A 16,887-nucleotide genomic window follows, 5' to 3' on the forward strand; every position below is an offset into this window, starting at 1 on the left:
TCTACCGCATTGTTTTCTCAAGTCATTATTGTAATTCATGGCCATAGAAAGTCTGACTATTATATCTACTTCATGAAAATAAGCATAAATGTTTAGAGCTTGACTAAGTGGCCTCTTTTAGATTAGTCAGATTTGATTATTTGAAATGTCAGTGGATAGCAGTCATAAACATGGATAGACATACCTCATTTAGAATTTTGTATAGTTTTTTTTTTCTTTTTCAGGTTGAATTGCTAACCCAAGTAGCTACTACGCATATTGAGCTCTTGACACTTGTTTAATAATAATTTTTTTCATCATCTCCCAAGCCATGTAATAAAGTACAAACTCATCATTGCATTGCTTGGCTACTATGTGCCTGATTTATGAGGCAACTTTTTAGAACACTGGTGAAGCTCGAGGACAGAGTAATCGCTTCCTACTATTTCCATGAGAATGATAAAAGAGAGAGAAAAAACGTTTTGTAAATCCAATGATCCTTCACAGGTCTGAAACAAACAACATCAAGCCTGTTTTTCTCAAAGCTGTGACTACCAAATGTTCCCCTGACTGTGTTTGCCCCAATCCAGAGCACACACACATCCAACTATGTCCACATGGCTCATCCTCTCCCTGCTTCTTTTTGCCTTTCCTCTTACCCGCCCTCCAAGTTAGCTCTATATGAACGTGGGTTTGGAAGAGAAAGAAAGTAGAACACTCAGCCTGTTTCTCTGGATGAATGAGTTTCTCAAACAATGACACTCCCCAATGCCAGAAAGAAGCTGTTACCAGGTGTGGGACCTGAGGAGAAATACAACTCCCTTACCAGTTGTTCTTTGATGCACCACTTCAGGAGCCATGAAACAGAGGAAATTTAAGATCAATCATAGCTCTTCACACAGTTCCATAAAACATTTTTTCCCTTGAAAGTCACTTTATTTCTAATGATACTTTCCATGCCAGTGTGTTAAAAATGTCACTGAATCAAGCTTTTTATTAAGCTGTCAGTGTAGCCAGTGTTTCACAGAACCTCTGTGGGGGACTTTCTTGTCTTTTAAACCTACACATTGCCACATAGGTTTTCCTCCATAATTAGCACTGACAGGTTCTCTTTAGAGGAAATATCCCACTCTCAGAGTACAAGAGGGAGCAGGTGGGTGTAAGTAGATTTGAATCATTTGTGAGACAGGAAAAGGGAAACCAACAGTGTTCATAGCATATGGCTGAGAAGAGAATATTGAACGAATGGGTTCTGGACAAGTGAAGTCATACAAGTCAACAGTGGATTGAGGTAATAACACAGGCTACTTATTCCAAGAGAGATGCAAGAGTTTGGAGTGAGATTTTCCCCAAATCAGGATCACACTGCTGAGTACATAACCTTAGTCTACATTTCTGTTGTCTGAGACTATTCTGGGAACCATAATATTACCCTGTGGCCACCTATCCATGGAAGTCTTGGCAAGTCAGAGCCTCTTGGTGTCTAGGTGGTTTCTGTAGGATATCTTCTTCCTTGGCTCTACTGATTTTTATGGCACTAAACTCTGAACACCCATTCAGTTTCCTGTCCCTTTCCCCATCCTAATGGGCTCAAATTTTTAGGAAACCATGAGTCCACCCTCATGTCACTAGAAATTCATTCACTTAGCTTAAGGTAAAATTCAAATTCACTGAATGTCCTTTGACATAAGCCAGGAAACTGTTTGGTGGTTTTAGTAGAGCCAGCCCAGAAGGTTCCCATCTATGTATTATGATCTGAGATGGTAGACTTAGCCTATAACATCCTGATATTTTTAATTTATATGAACAGCTTGCCAGGGAATCCAAAGATCCTACTACTGGAGTAAATGATCCTTTTCACCAGATCTAAGTTTCTTTTTTTTTTTTTTTCTTTTTTTTTTTTTGAGATGGAGTTTCACTCTTGTCACCCAGGCTGTTGGGCAATGGCGCTATCTCAGCTCACTGCAACCTCCGCCTCCCAGGTTCCAGTGATTCTCCTGTCTCAGCCTCCCGAGTAGCTGGGATTACAGACTTCCACCACCACGCTCGGCTAATTTTTGTATTTTTAGTAGAGACGGGGTTTCGCCATGTTGAACAGGCTGGTCTCCAAACTCCTGACTTCAGGTTATCCACCCACCTCAGCCTCCCAACGTGCTGGGATTACAGGCATGAGCCACCGTACCCAGCCCTAAGTAGCAAATTAAAAAATTCATTTATAATTTCCATTTAAATTCAGTATGGTATACAAACATATTACAAGTTAAGATAGCATGTCGTTGGACTCCTTATTTCAGCTCTAACATGTAAAGAGCTCGGAAAGTTGTCACTCCCATCCTTATGACAGGAAAAGGTGAACGAAAAGGCAATTATTTTTTTCTTGGACCCATCAGAGAACTGAAGTACAGGGCAAACCATCACCCTGAAATCTAGAGAGATGGGTGAATTAAAGGAGTCACAGATGAGGTCTGTTAACCAGGAGCAGAAGCAGCTAGAGCCATAAACCGGTAGGAATACTTAAATGGCAATAAGAAGAAGTTGCTAGAGGTAGAGTGTGGACTAAAACGAGATGAAGAAACTTCTGGAATGCAGTCTTATGGTGGGGGGAATCCCTATTTTCTTGGGATTTACCTCCAGGATCCCCACCACATACTTATGGGAAAAAAATTGAGCATGATCTCCTGGTGGCTCTGACAGGGTAAAAGGAAGAGCAACCATCTTGAAATATGCCCAGGGTATTCTATATGACAAAGGCCTAATCTCCAGTGGAAAAGATTTTAACCAGGATCTTATTCCAAGTTAAGGAAGGGCATTTTTCCTACTCCATTCCCTTCTAGCATAAAGCCAGGAAACACTGGTGATGGTCACAGCCCAAAGATACAGGCCTATTAAAAGATTAAGATTTCATCATAAGTTTGTAGAATGCTTTCCCTCCCCAGTACCTTACCACCACACCAATAGGGGTCTAGTAAAATGGCAGTGGATTTTAGCTGAAATAGCAGCAAGATGCAGACTCTTTGAGGAGTATTAGGGAAGCCCAAAGTCAACAGGTGAGGCAAAAACAAAAACACTAGAGGAATTTGAAGCCTCAGATACCTACAGCTACAGCAAACATTAAACACAGCCCAACTTCTAGCCAGGTTAACATGAACATTTACATTAAAGGCCATAATTTCTATTTTCTGATACATTATGTCTGGCTTTTAACAAAAAAAATTCAAGCCATTCTAAAAGGCAATAAAAATCACAGAATGTAGAAACAAAACAAACATCAGATCCAGATCTGGCTCTGACAAAGATCTTAGAATTATCAGACAGTGGATTTAAAATAATTATAATTAATATGTTATGGGTTCTAACAGATTAAAAAAATAGATAAAAACAGATAACACTCAAGAACAGTTGGATAATTTAAGTAGAGAAGCGGGGACTCTTAGAAAGAATTTAAAAAATGCTAGAGATCAAAACCACTGTAATAGAAATTTAAAAATGCCTTTGATGATCTCATTAGTATACTGGACATGGCTGAGAAAAGAATCAGTGAGCTGGAAGATATTGAAACTTCCCAAAATGAAATGCAGAGATATAATACTATCTGAAAACCTTCAATAACATATCAAATAGTAATTTTATCATAATTATACCCATCAAACAATTAAAACATGTTTTAGGAAGAAATATGAGATTGCATAGGGGCCATGTCTTTCAATAGAAAAACTATATTGGTCCATAAAATGTTTCAATAAGTTGATTACTTATAATCAGTTATTTCTGAAATAGGAGGAGGGTTCTTAGCAAAAGCATTGGATAGTGTCTTATTTAAGAGAACTGGAATTGTTGTTATCAGCTTCTGTATATTGCTTTAGCTGTTTTAGCAGAGAATAAATTACAATGGCTTTAACGAGAAGGAAGATTTGTTTCTTTTTTTGTTTTTGGAGATGGGAGTCTCACTTTGTTGTCCAGGCTGGAGTGTAGTGGCATGATCTTGGCTCACTGCAACCTCCACCTCCTGACTTCAAGTGATTCTCCTGCCTCAGCCGCCAGAGTAGCTGGGACTACAGACACTTGCCACCACGCCCAGCTAATTTTTTCTTTTTTTAGTAGAGATGGGGTGTCACCATGTTAGCCAGGATGGTCTCGATCTCCTAATCTCATGATCCACCCGCCTTGGCCTCCCAAATTGCTGGGATTACAGGCATGAGTGGCACCCGGCCCAATTTGTTTCTCTTTTATATGAATGTCCAAGCTGCTAAGTAGGACAAAAGAATAAAGAAGCTCTGGTCCATAAAGTCATTAAGAGATTTTCATTTCGTTCTTCTTGTTGCTCTGCCATCCTCTATGATGTTTTTCTTATCCTCAAAGTCACAGGTGACTCAGCATCATCATATCTGTTTTAACCCATGTAGAAAAAAGGAGAAAAATAAGTAGAGGTCACTCATCTTCCTTTTAAGAATGTGACCCAAGAGTTGCACAGACCACTTCTGTTCACATTGCTTTGACCAGAATGTGGTTGCCACGCTTAACTGCAAGGGGTCTGGAAAAAGTGGCCTTTAGCTGGGTGCCTAGCTACCCAGTTTTAAAATGGAGATTTCTTGTACAAAGGAAGGAAGGAAGGAAGGAAGGAAGGAAGGAAGGAAGGAAGGAAGGAAGGAAGGAGAAAGAAAAGAAAAAAAGAAAAGAAAGAAAAAGTGAATATTAGGGACAATTAGCAGTCTGTGCCACAGTGTACCTTCTGAACACCCAAGTATCCATGAATACCACTTCCCTCCAGAATACAATTGAAACAGCAAAGCTGTTACTTTTTCCAGCTCAAAACATGGCATCTAATATGCCACTGGAGGGTTTTACACAGATTGCATTCACAGGTGTACCAGAGTTGACTTGCACCAGCTTGTACCAGTTCACAAGAAGCATTTGTTAAAAAGTTTCAATTTTGTGAGCCAGTTGTTAAACACAGTCATTACTAAAAATTAAATTGTATACAACATATCATTAAACAAATTATATTAAAAATAAGGTAAATATTCAAAACTCATCTTTCGAAAATTATTTTACTACATTTTACTATTACCAGGCAGATCTGTGCTTCACTTTGTTGAACTTCGCAGATACGTTTCTCACAAATTGAAGGTTTATGACAATCCTGTGTTGACCAAGTCTACTAGCACCATTTCTCCAACAGCTTGTGCTCACTTTATGTCTTTGTGTCACATTTTGGCAATTCTCACAATATTTCAAACTTTTCATTACTATTATATTCATTATGGTGATCTGTAATCAGTGATCTTTGATGTTACTATTGTAATTTTTTAGGGGTGACATGAACCATGCTCATATAAAATAGTGAACATAATTAATAAATGTGCATGTGTTCTGACTGGTCTACCAACTGGCCATTCCCCTGTCTCTCTCCCTGTCCTTGGGGCCTCCCTACTCCCTGAGACCCAACAATATTGAAATAAGGCCAATTAACAACCCTACAATGGCCTCTAAATTTTCAAATGAAAGAAAGAGTCACCTGTCCCTCACTTAAAATCAAAAGCTAAAAATGATTAAGCTTAGTAAGGAAGTCATGTCAAAAACTGAGACAGGCTAAAAGCGAGGCCTCTTGTGTCAGTCAGTCAAGTTGTGAATGCAAAAGAAAAATTATTGAAAGAAATTAAAAATGCTACTCCTGTGAGCATGCAAATGATAGGAAGATACGGAGAAAGTTTTAGTGGACAATCAAACCAGCCATAACATTTCCGTAAGTCAAAGCCTGATTCAGAACAAAGTTCTAACTCAAATTCTATGAAGACTGAGAGAGGAAAGGAAGCTGCAGAAGAAAAGTTTGAAGTTGGCTGGCTCATGAGGTTTAAGGAAAGAAGCTGTCTCCATAACATAAAAGTGCAAGGTGAAGCAGCAAGTGACGATATAGAAGCTACAGCAAGTTATCCAGAAGACCCAGCTAAGATCATTGATAAAAGTCACTACACTAAACAGTAGATTTTCAATGTAGGTAAAACAGCCTTCTATTGGAGAAACATGTCATCTAGGACTTTCATAGCTAGAGAGGAGAAATGAATCCTGACTTCAAAACTTCAAAGTACAGACTGTCTTGTTAGGGACTTAATGCAGCTGCTGACTTTAAGTAGAAGCCAAAGTTCTTTTACCATTCCAACAATCCCAGGACCCATAAGAATTATGCAAAATTGACTCTGCCTGTGCTCTATAAATGGAACAACAAAGTCTGGATGACAGGACATCTGTTTACAGTTATTTTACTAATATTTACTAATATTTCTTTACTAATTATTTTAAGCACACTATTGAGGCCTCCTGCTTAGGAAAAAAAACATACCTTTCAAAATATTACTGCTCACTCCTCATAGACAATCCATCTGGTCACCCAAGAGCTCTGATGGAGATGTACAAGAAGATTAACGTTGTTTTCATGCCTGCTAACACAACATCCATTCTGCAGCCCATGAATTGACTTTCAGGTCTTATTATTTAAAAAAATATATTTCAATAAGGCTATAGCCGCCATACACAGTGAGTCCGCTGATTGATCTGGGCAAAGTAAATCAAAAACTTTCTGGAAAAGATTTACCATTTAAATGCTATTAAGGACATTCATGATTTATTGGAGGAGGTCAAAACATCAACACTGACAGAAGTTTGAAAGAAGTTGATTCCAACCCTCATGGATGACTTTGATGGGCTTGTGGCTTCAACTGAGGAAGTAAACTACAGATGTGGTGGAAATAGCAAGAGAACTAGATTTATACGTGAAACCTGAGAATGTTACTGAATTGTTGCAATCTCATGATAAAAAATTTAACAGATCACAGTTGTTTCTTATGGATTAGCAAAAAGTGTGGTTTCTTGAGATGGATTCTAATCCTGGTGAAGATGCTGTGAGCATTGTTGAAATAACAACAAAGTATTTAAAACATTACACAAACTTAGTTGATAGAGCAGCAGCAGAGTTTTGGAGGATTGAATCCAATTTTGAAAGAAGTTCTGCTGCGAGTAAAATGTTATCAAACAGCATCACATACTACAGAGAAATCTTTCATGAAATGAAGAGTCAGTCAAAGCAACAAGCTCTATTGTTGTCTTATTTAAAGAAACTGACACAGCCACTCCAGCCTTCAGCAACCACCACCCTGATCAGTCAGTAGCTACTGGTTATGGCAAAAGCCTCTATCAGTAAAAAGATTATGACCTGCTAAAGGTTCAGATGATTGTAAGCATTTTTAGCAATAAAGTATTTTAAATTACAGTACGTGCATTGATTTTTAAAGACATGACACCATTGAACACTCACTAGACTACAATACAGTGTAAACATAACTTTTATGTGAACTGGGAAACAAACTTATTTGTATGACTCACTTTATTGTGATAACCATTTTATTGCAGTTGTCTGGAATTGAACATGCAATATTTTTGAGGTAAGCTTGTATCTAGGCTATTGAGGTTATTTGCATCTATGTCATCTGTATGATGGAAATACCATCTAATGGTGTGGAAATCTCTTCCCAACTTTGCATTGAGGGACACTGTATCTAGAAATTACACATGATGGGAGTATTTACACCACAGAGATCAACACTTGCTAGAAATTAGCTCCCACTTCCCCAGCTGAAAGCTAGTTGCTAAACATTTAACAGCACAGTACTGTTTCCATTATATCTCTTTGACTAGAATTTACCCACACGGCCACACCTATCTGCAAGGGAGGCTAAGATACGTAGACTCAAGCTGAGTGGCCATCTAAAATTTGGGAATTCTGTTAGCAGGAAGAGAGAGAGAATATATGTTGGGGGATGATTAGCACTCATATTTTAATGTAGAAGAGCAAGTTCCAGACAAGTTTCTATACCTGGGATCCACTCTGTCACTAGTTCATCTTTTTGGGGAGGGCAGGTATCTAGTCAGCCATCTTGAACCAAAATTTTGTCACAGGTTCATTAGCAGAGATTATAATAAACTCAAAATAGAGATTTTAGTACCTGTCTGGTCCCTCATCACAGGGTTAGTGAAAATTCAAGATTTCAATTTATGATAGTAGATTAATCCCATAAAGCAAGCTTTTTTGTCTTATGCCCAGTTTCCAGAAAATGTAAAAGATAATTATAAATATATAAATAAATCTATAAACATGCTGAAAAACAGGAAAATGAGCCCATTATAACCCAGAAACTATGAAGAATCACTGAAGGGAAGAAAGGTGAGATAGGATTCAATTATGTATCTAAACCCCAAAATGTGCCTAGGTGAATGGGGGCTTTGAAAAGTGGAAGCCACTCACAGAGAGCTCCATACCTGGCTCTGCTTTCAGGAAGATTCAAATGAAGACATTGGATATATACAGGTATAAAAGAAAGTCTGTACTTTTGATTTGCTGAGGAACTGGAATGTGGGGATACCTAGCCCCTGGCTCCTCCTTCCTTCCTTAGTGAAGTTCCTATACAGGTTCATCTTGTTTTAAACTTTTAAGCCTGTGAGTATTTTTTTTCAAGTGATATACCAAGCTCTACAATTTAGTGCTCAATAGAGGCTCCTAGGTTAGAAGAGACATGATCAGTGACTGAATGCAATGTTTGCATGTTTGTTTACAAAGCAAACATCCTCAAAAGCTGTTTGCTTTTTCTACATTAAAGTATAATAAGGATATTTAGACCATATAATATGGTCAGAGACTTGTCTTATGCATATACGACTTATATTAAATGAGCATTGTACCCAAATATTTTATCTTTCAAAATCATGTTGGAACTGAGAACAAAAATCCAAAAGTAAAACTATTAATATTCCTAGGATGATGGATGTTGAAGTACATACTTCTTCCTCACACACACAAAAAATGGTGAATATTTATTTTTAGCCGTATTTTCCCTCAGGAGATCAGAAGAGCCTTTACAGGGTTATGGATGAATTCTCGGTTCAATAATAAGAATGACTAATGTTTCTATGGATTTAACAGAGCTGGAAAACGCTTTTCAGATAAATAATATATTTTAGAATGTTGGAAATTTGCATTTTGGAAGGAAGGAAAATAAAATTACAATTTTATTTTTAAATGATTTATCTGTTTCTCATTTTTGGATCATTAGACACATATCTTGAAATAATAGTAATTGAGCAGTTACTATAAGTAAAGTGCCACTAAGCCCTAAAGTAAACACAATGATGCCCTCAGGGGGCTTACAATTTAGAGAGAAATAAGAAAAAGGTATCTTAGCTCAACTTTTTAAAAAAATGTTGAGGCCAAGTACACATTGACTGTTTCATCTTTAAAGCAGGTTCTGTCTTTCTCAACAAGTTGGGAATGCCCATGCTGTGAGATTTGTAATATTAGGCAGGATATCTGTAATTCCTCCATTTCTTCAGTAGAGTATAGCCTGTGTATCTTAGTTTAGAGAGGAATATAAATCCTTTATAACAAGTCCACTTTTACCCTAAAGGGGATGAATTAGGAGAAGAGGAAGAGAGGACAGGACTGAGCTGATAAATTTTCACCGCAAGTGCCTTGAAAGTCTGTTTTTAGCTATAACAATAATCGATTTTAGTAATGTGTATACATGCCCAGCCTTTTGCCCTCTTTCACCTTTTGAGAATCCTTGGTTGTTGGATTATTGATGCTAGGGTATTAAGTGAAGAGAAGAATTAGAGAAAGTGAAAACACTAAGTTGATTTACACATGAAAGAGTATAGAGCTACTCCCAGAATAGAAGAATCTAGAAAGGCTGGAGATCTATGTGAGAGAGTCATCTGGGAGATTAATGAGAGAAAGGAGAAAGATTGAGAGATGCTACCATAAATGAATGTGCGGAGTGATGCCTAAAAGAGTAATTTCTAGAAGCTTTGCTCCCTGTTAAGTATAGATCTTCTTTACTGCTCTGTGAAAGACTTTAGGATATTCTGTCATTCCTTGGTATCTGAGAGGGAGGTCAGATACCAAGGAAAGAGGTCCCAATCCAGACTTCAAGAGAGAGTTTTGGATCTTATGCAAGAAAGAATTCAGGGTGAGTCCACAGAGTAAAGTGAAAGAAAGTTTATTAAGAAAGTAAAGGAAGGCTGAGTGCAATGGCTCACACCTGTAATCTCAGCACTTTGGCAAGCCAAGGCAGGCAGATCACTTGAGGTCAGGAATTCCAGACCAGCCTGGCCAATATGGTGAAACCCCGTCTCTACTAAAAATAAAAAATTAGCCGGGCATGGTGGCATGCACGCCTGTAATCCCAGCTACTTGGGAGGCTGAGGCACAAGAATCGCTTGAACCCAGGAGGCGGAGGCTGCAGTGAGCCGAGATCGCGGCACTGGACTGCACCCTGGGCAACACAACAAGACTCCATCTCAAAAAAAAAAAAGAAAAGAAAAAAAGAAAAAGAAAAGAAAGAAAATAATGGAATAAAAGAATGGCTACTCCATAGATGGAGCAGGGCATTACCAAAAGCAAGAGGAGGAAAATGCCCACGTTAGGTACAATGCTTGATTATATATAAAATAAAGCAAAAAATCATGGTGGAGATGTGCTCTACTACAAGGGCCTGTAACAAAAGTTTGTTAATGTTTATGTAAATACTGTCTTCTGCAAGAATATATAAAAGTTAAACTTAAACTAAGAATGCTTTTGTTTTTAAGGTATCAGAACATCAGAACATTTCCAGGGTCTGTTATTTCCTGGGTCTATTAAATCCTGGCTCTGTTCAGTAAACAATATTAACTTGTTTCCTTAACTGTAAACATCCTCTGACTAAGAATGCCTAACCTCCTGGGAATGCAGCCCAGCTGGTCTCAATCTCATTTTACCCAACCTCTATTCAAGATGGGCTCGCTCTGGTTCAAACACCTCTGACGTATTTCCCCCTTCCTTTTACAAGGGGACCCTTAATTCTAAGGAGCTTTTTTTCAGGCTAAATAGGGGCAATGATATTGCTGCATTAACTATTAGGATCTCTTGTATTCATGGTAGAGAGGAATTCAGTTAGAAAGTGTCAGTAGAGTGAGAGTCAGTTATATAACTCTGGGTCCCAACAAAAGGTGATATTTATTCATCTTGTTTCTTTGGAGTAGCAGCCAGAGATCATTGGTTGGTTCACAGGAATAAGCAGGGTCAGTCTAAATTCCAGAAAAAACTTAAATACAATGGATAATACTAGGATCTAAAAACAAGTGTTCCATAGTTATTTAAAAATATAATCTTTTTCTCTCCAGTCCCAATTTTTATTAAAAACAAATCACGGTAGGATTGATTTGTTTGCAAAATAAGCTTTAGTATTATTATATTCAGCCTGATTATTTGCATAAAATACAACAAGAATGATTATTTGCCATGTAGGCTCGTTTTTAAAATTGGCTTTATTGGAATCTCAGGTTAAACTTTTTAAAGCCTTGAGCCCAGCCATGGATTTATCTGTTCCTGAACATACTTGTACAAGTTGGGTAAATTCCTCTTCTTTCAAGGTCCCAAGATAACTGGGACCTCCTGAGCCTGTCAGAAAGTGGCATTCTTTACTTATTGCAGTTCAGGGACCTGTACAGGGACTGTGTAGACAAGGTATGACGCCAGTTTTTCCATGGGGCTTTTATCAGCCTATGAGTAAAATTTGATTCCTTAAAACAGTCTACTTATATCTGAAAGCACACCATTCCAGTCAAAGCCTTGGTAAAATAACAAGTGTCTCCAATTGTGTCCTGCTATAAAATAAAGCAGATTCTTATTGCAATTATTATGCTAATAACTGTATTCCCGTAAATTAACAATGCTCACAGATAGTTTCTAAATTCTGGAGAAATTTGGTAGAGAGAAAGAAATATGCTCCAAATTTTGTTTATAGAAGTGTACTTTACTCAATTGTTAAAAGCTGTAAATAGCTCAAAAGAAAAGTCTCCTTGATTCTGAAAGTTTGTCAAATATCAAAGGTTTAAAACACTTGATATTATAAAATAGAATCTCAGGTCACCGTAAGTCATTATTAGCCAAAATGATAAAGATTTTAAAAATGCAAAAACCTTTACTTATTGATGCAGGGAAGACTTAGCTTTCCAAACAATCTTTCTTTTTTTTTTTTTTTTTTTTCTCTTAGCAAAAATTTTTCATTATCTCTTTAATATTACGTGAAAGTCTTGTTCAAGAGAGAAAGCCAAATTTCAACTTTGTATTAGTGTACTATTAATGTCAAACCTAATTCTTAATAAAACCTTATAGACAAATCTATCCAATCTTAATCTTTTTGGCAAAAAGGTAATATTTTCGGAAAACTTTTATAACCCTTTACAACGTTCTGCAAAAGAGCACATCAGTGTGCTAAGAAAACTCTGCTGTGCTTTTATTCCAATGTTCAAGTTACGGGGAAACTAAATAATACCCCTTCAGCTTTAGCCAATATGTTCACACACAGAATTTCTATTACAAGGTTAACCTTTCAAAAATGTTCCACAACATACTCAAACCTTTTGCTTTATCCTATTGAAATTAAAACAATCCTTTAACTCTCTAAGCTAGGCAAAAATCATGCTCCTGTGCCTTCTTATAATCTTTTATCAAAAACACATTCTACTTTCCTTACAAACATTGCACATGAGACTGTTTCACCAGTAGTCTCAATTACATATGTTACAATGTTAACTTTTAGCAACTTTTACTTTTGGTAAAAAACCTGGTAAGTAGTCGATTTTAATTATGTACTGAGTGTGGAGCTTAGGACACCAGACAGAAACGCAGATAAGGTTTGATTCTTTCCAGCACAACAAGGGGGCGTGGCTAACTCTACATGTCCCAAGGCCTTACCTAGAATCTAACAGCTCTAAAGTAGGTAAGTTGAACAATTATCAAAAGTGAAAGAACCAGATTGTGTAGTTTAGTAAACACAGTATCTGAGCGGCCTAATTTAGATCAAATGTCTACATTTTCAAAACATTTTTATTTTACCAATAACCTTTAAAATTATCTTTATTTCCCAAAGATTACTAAAGCCATGTGAACTAAAAGGCATTAAAGTTTCTTTTTTTCTGGAAAGATATTTGACTTAAGTGCTTATTACTTTTAAGCCCATTAATCAGAGCTCTCATTTATTTTGGTAGCAAGATATCAGACACACACAGCACATAAATACACAGATGGACAGACAAGGCAGAGTTGATTGTTAAAGATTTTTCATTGGCTAGCTTTTAAGTTTTTCTTTCACATTTTCATGCCAAATTCTGGGTCACTAAAAAGAGGGAAATGCTATAGGACCAGACAGTGCAATGCCTTTACCATGAATTTTACTGCAAGGACATTCCCCTGAAGCTGACAGGCAATCCAAAGCCAATCAGCCCATCTCCCATGAGAGTTTTAACTTTTGAGGGAGGGGATGGTGGTGGACATTTTCATATTTTGCAGGTGGCTGAAACCATGCTTCTCTGATTCAAACATGCAAGTAGTGGACTATTTCTCCCCTATAACTGCCATTAGCCATCCCCAAAAGTATATTTCTTACCTAGTTATTACATGCCAAGGCTAAAAGCTCTTTAATAATGCAAAGTAATTTTTAATACCCCCAAAAGTCAAAAAGTCAGGTAATGCAATGCAAAATGGAGGAGAGCCTTAGATTTTTACAGGTATCTATTCACTTACAATTCCCGGGGCTTTATGAGGAAAACAGAAGTTTCTCTCCAAAAAGGGTCTGTGGTGCCTTATCTGTATTTTTCCAAGGAGTGCCAGGCTGTCAAAAATCATTTTAGGCTCCCTCATTTGGGAATTGGCAAGAAAATAGACTGGGGAGATAATTCAGTCAATTGATAAGAACAAAACAAAAACTTTTTATCAAACAAACAAGACCCAAGAAGAGAAAAAGCATAAAGGTCTTTTAAATAAGTTTATAGATTGGACATATGCTTTTAATTAAGCTGATTTTTAGCCAAATCTCTTTTACCAGATTCTAGCCAGGACAAACAGCCAGTATTTCTGGGTTTTGAATTTTACCAAAGGTAACCAACCAGGTGAAACCAATAAGCCTTAACTAAGGGTATGACTTAACCATGGACACAGAAGGTGTCTTCAAAGAAATGGCAAGCAGCTTTACAAGATTTAGAGTATCCAAAGGTAGCTTAGAGAAAAGAAAATTCAAGAGAGGAAGTCAGAAGTTGTTCATGGAGGGGTAAATAATAAGTCAATGGCAAAGGTCACACAAACATAAAACCAGAAGGGACTCATTACCTAAGCTGGGAATTGAACACGAGCCACCATTGTAAAGAGATAAAAAACCGACCGGGTGCCGTGGCTCAAGCCTGTAATCCCAGCACTTTGGGAGGTCGAGACGGGCGGATCACGAGGTCAGGAGATCAAGACCATCCTGGCTAACATGGTGAAACCCCATCTCTACTAAAAAATACAAAAAACTAGCCGGTTGTGGTGGCGGGCACCTGTAGTCCCAGCTACTCGGGAGGCTGAGGCAGGAGAATGGCGTAAACCCAGGAGGCGGAGCTTGCAGTGAGCTGAGATCCGGCCACTGCACTCCAGCCTGGGCGACAGAGCGGGACTCCGTCTCAAAAAAAAAAAAAAAAAAAAAAAAAGCGATAAAGCCTTAGCTACTGAGCTATAGCATGGAGCAGTCTCTAGTGCTCTTCCCAGAAGGAGCCTAGAGCAGCTAATTTTGAGTTTGCAAATGCTTTTAACTGCTCAAGATAAATTTATGGCTAAGTATGACATGAACTTTAAAATTCCCACACCCCAGATGGTGAATACCAAGAGAAGGTACCCTGCATGGTCACAAGGTTAAACTCCCAAGGACATAAAACAAGACAAGGGGTAAACCTCACCTAGTTCTTGCTTCAGGGATCTGTAGCAAAGTTTGTACCTGACCAGTTTGTTAAGCCAGCTTGAATAGTGGGCTTAAAGGGGTCCTAGGCCCACATTTTATTCTGTTACCCCTTTTTATGACAGAGTGACACAGAAAGACTAATTCATAGCACAAAATACACTCGATTCACTATAGCCTAAGACTAGCCTCACAAATCCTTTTTCCAATTAATCAAAACCTTGCAGAGGAGACAAATAGTGATTTTTACAATTTATTCAACTGGTTTACACAGAAAGAGAGAGACCAGAATCCTGACTGCTGAGAAATTCTTACACTTTTGCTGGCATGCCAGGTTTCTGGGCTTCCTTTCTCTGGGCGTTTGATGGCCCTGCTTACTGTGCCATAGCTTTGTGCACCAAGACACATTACAAAAGAAAATCATGTTTTTTCATTTTTGCAAGATGCTGCATGGGGGAGCCAAATTAACATTTTGCACTCTGGCTGGGACAAAGTACATGTGACAAAACATAGACTTTAGCCATCCCACTTAGCACCTAATATCAACCTGGCCTGGCTCAAACTTGCCCTCATTGGCCCTTGTTGTCTTTGGTCCACTCAAAGTGGGGTGGAATGATCTCTGACCAGGAGTTTCCACACAGGGTCTCTAGGCAAGATGGAAGAACAGTCACCCTGAGTGATAGAAAAGATAGAAAAGGGAAAAGAGAGAAAGATAACAAGAAAAACATTGCTTACAGCAGAGTGGGGGAAAGTGAGGAGCTCAGGGAGGCCAGAAAAAGATCCACCCATTGCAGCGACCCTGAATCAAAAGTTCAGGCAGTTGCTTGTCAGTCACGAAGGGATCTTTTCCAGCAATCCCATCAGCTCTCAAGTTTCCCAGTTTGGGGGAGAAAGAAAAGCTCCCCATGTCCCATCATTTTGCACGTGCCTAATCGTGTCAACCACAACCATGAAATACCAAATTTCAATAGACAATCTTAGGGATTGAGACTTAAAATGAAACTAAATTCTTCAGTGCCTTATTGTCCCCAGTGTTTCTCAGCTTTGTGACAGAGCCAACAAGCAAACAGATGGAAATCAGGTGGTGCATGGGGTAAGGGTGAAAGGAATGAGGCACATCCCCCATATATCTCCCAACTTCCTGAGTCCAGCACAAACACATTCCTCCATATTTCTTTCAAACTTCAGAAAAACATCACCTGGGAGATCTCCGATAAGGAATGCTAAATGTATAATGTTAACCAATTGTAATGCTGTAACCGAGAGAATTACCTTGTTCCCTGTAACTTTACATATCCTGTTTACATCGGGCTATAAAAAGCAAGCACTCGCATTGTTCGAGGCCCTCCTGTATGCTGTGGAATGGAGGGACCAAGTTCGAACTTGTAGTAAAGATCCTTGCCACTTGGCTTTGACTCTGGACTCTGGTGGTCTTCTTTGGGGAACAAACGGTCTGGGCATAACAAGGGAAAGTTAAAATTCCCAGAACCAATTAAGCGAGGTCTCCTGAAAGTGGCATTGAGCCACCGCACCCGGCCACACTGGAGTAGATTTTGAAGTCTGAAACCTAGAACTTGTCAAATAAACCGCCCTAATAAAGCACCCCTGTCAACGAAGGGCAGTTCTAAGGCTTGAAGTCAGGTCTGACCCTCTAAGTTGACACTCTAGCTTCTTTGACTCTCAGATCTTTGAAAGAAAAGGGAAAGGTCCACCGTGACTTAATTCCAGAGTGAATTTCTTTAGTTTTCAGAAGCCATTTTACCATAAATAGGTATGCCTTGGGAAGTGAAATTCTCTAATCTGAAACTTTATTGCAAAAATTGTGGGCATCTAGGAGAACTGGAGTTGTGAGCAGGTTAGAAGAGAAACTTTGCTGCTTCCTTCGTCAATGCCGTATGGAGAGAAATTTGAGATGCTCTGGATATTAAAAGAAAGACAGGATGGCAGAAGATACTGAATTAACCATACCAATGAAGAGTGGTAAGCAGACCATGCGAGTAGCAAGACTATTTCTGCAGAGTTCATAATAGGAGCTGTAAGTGACCCAGAGAACACTCACTGTGGAACGGTGAGATATCATCAGGCTCTATAGGACTTCAGGTCGTAGCATTTTACT

Source organism: Macaca mulatta, chromosome X (genome assembly GCF_049350105.2).
Source record: "Macaca mulatta isolate MMU2019108-1 chromosome X, T2T-MMU8v2.0, whole genome shotgun sequence".
NCBI lineage: Eukaryota > Metazoa > Chordata > Mammalia > Primates > Cercopithecidae > Macaca > Macaca mulatta.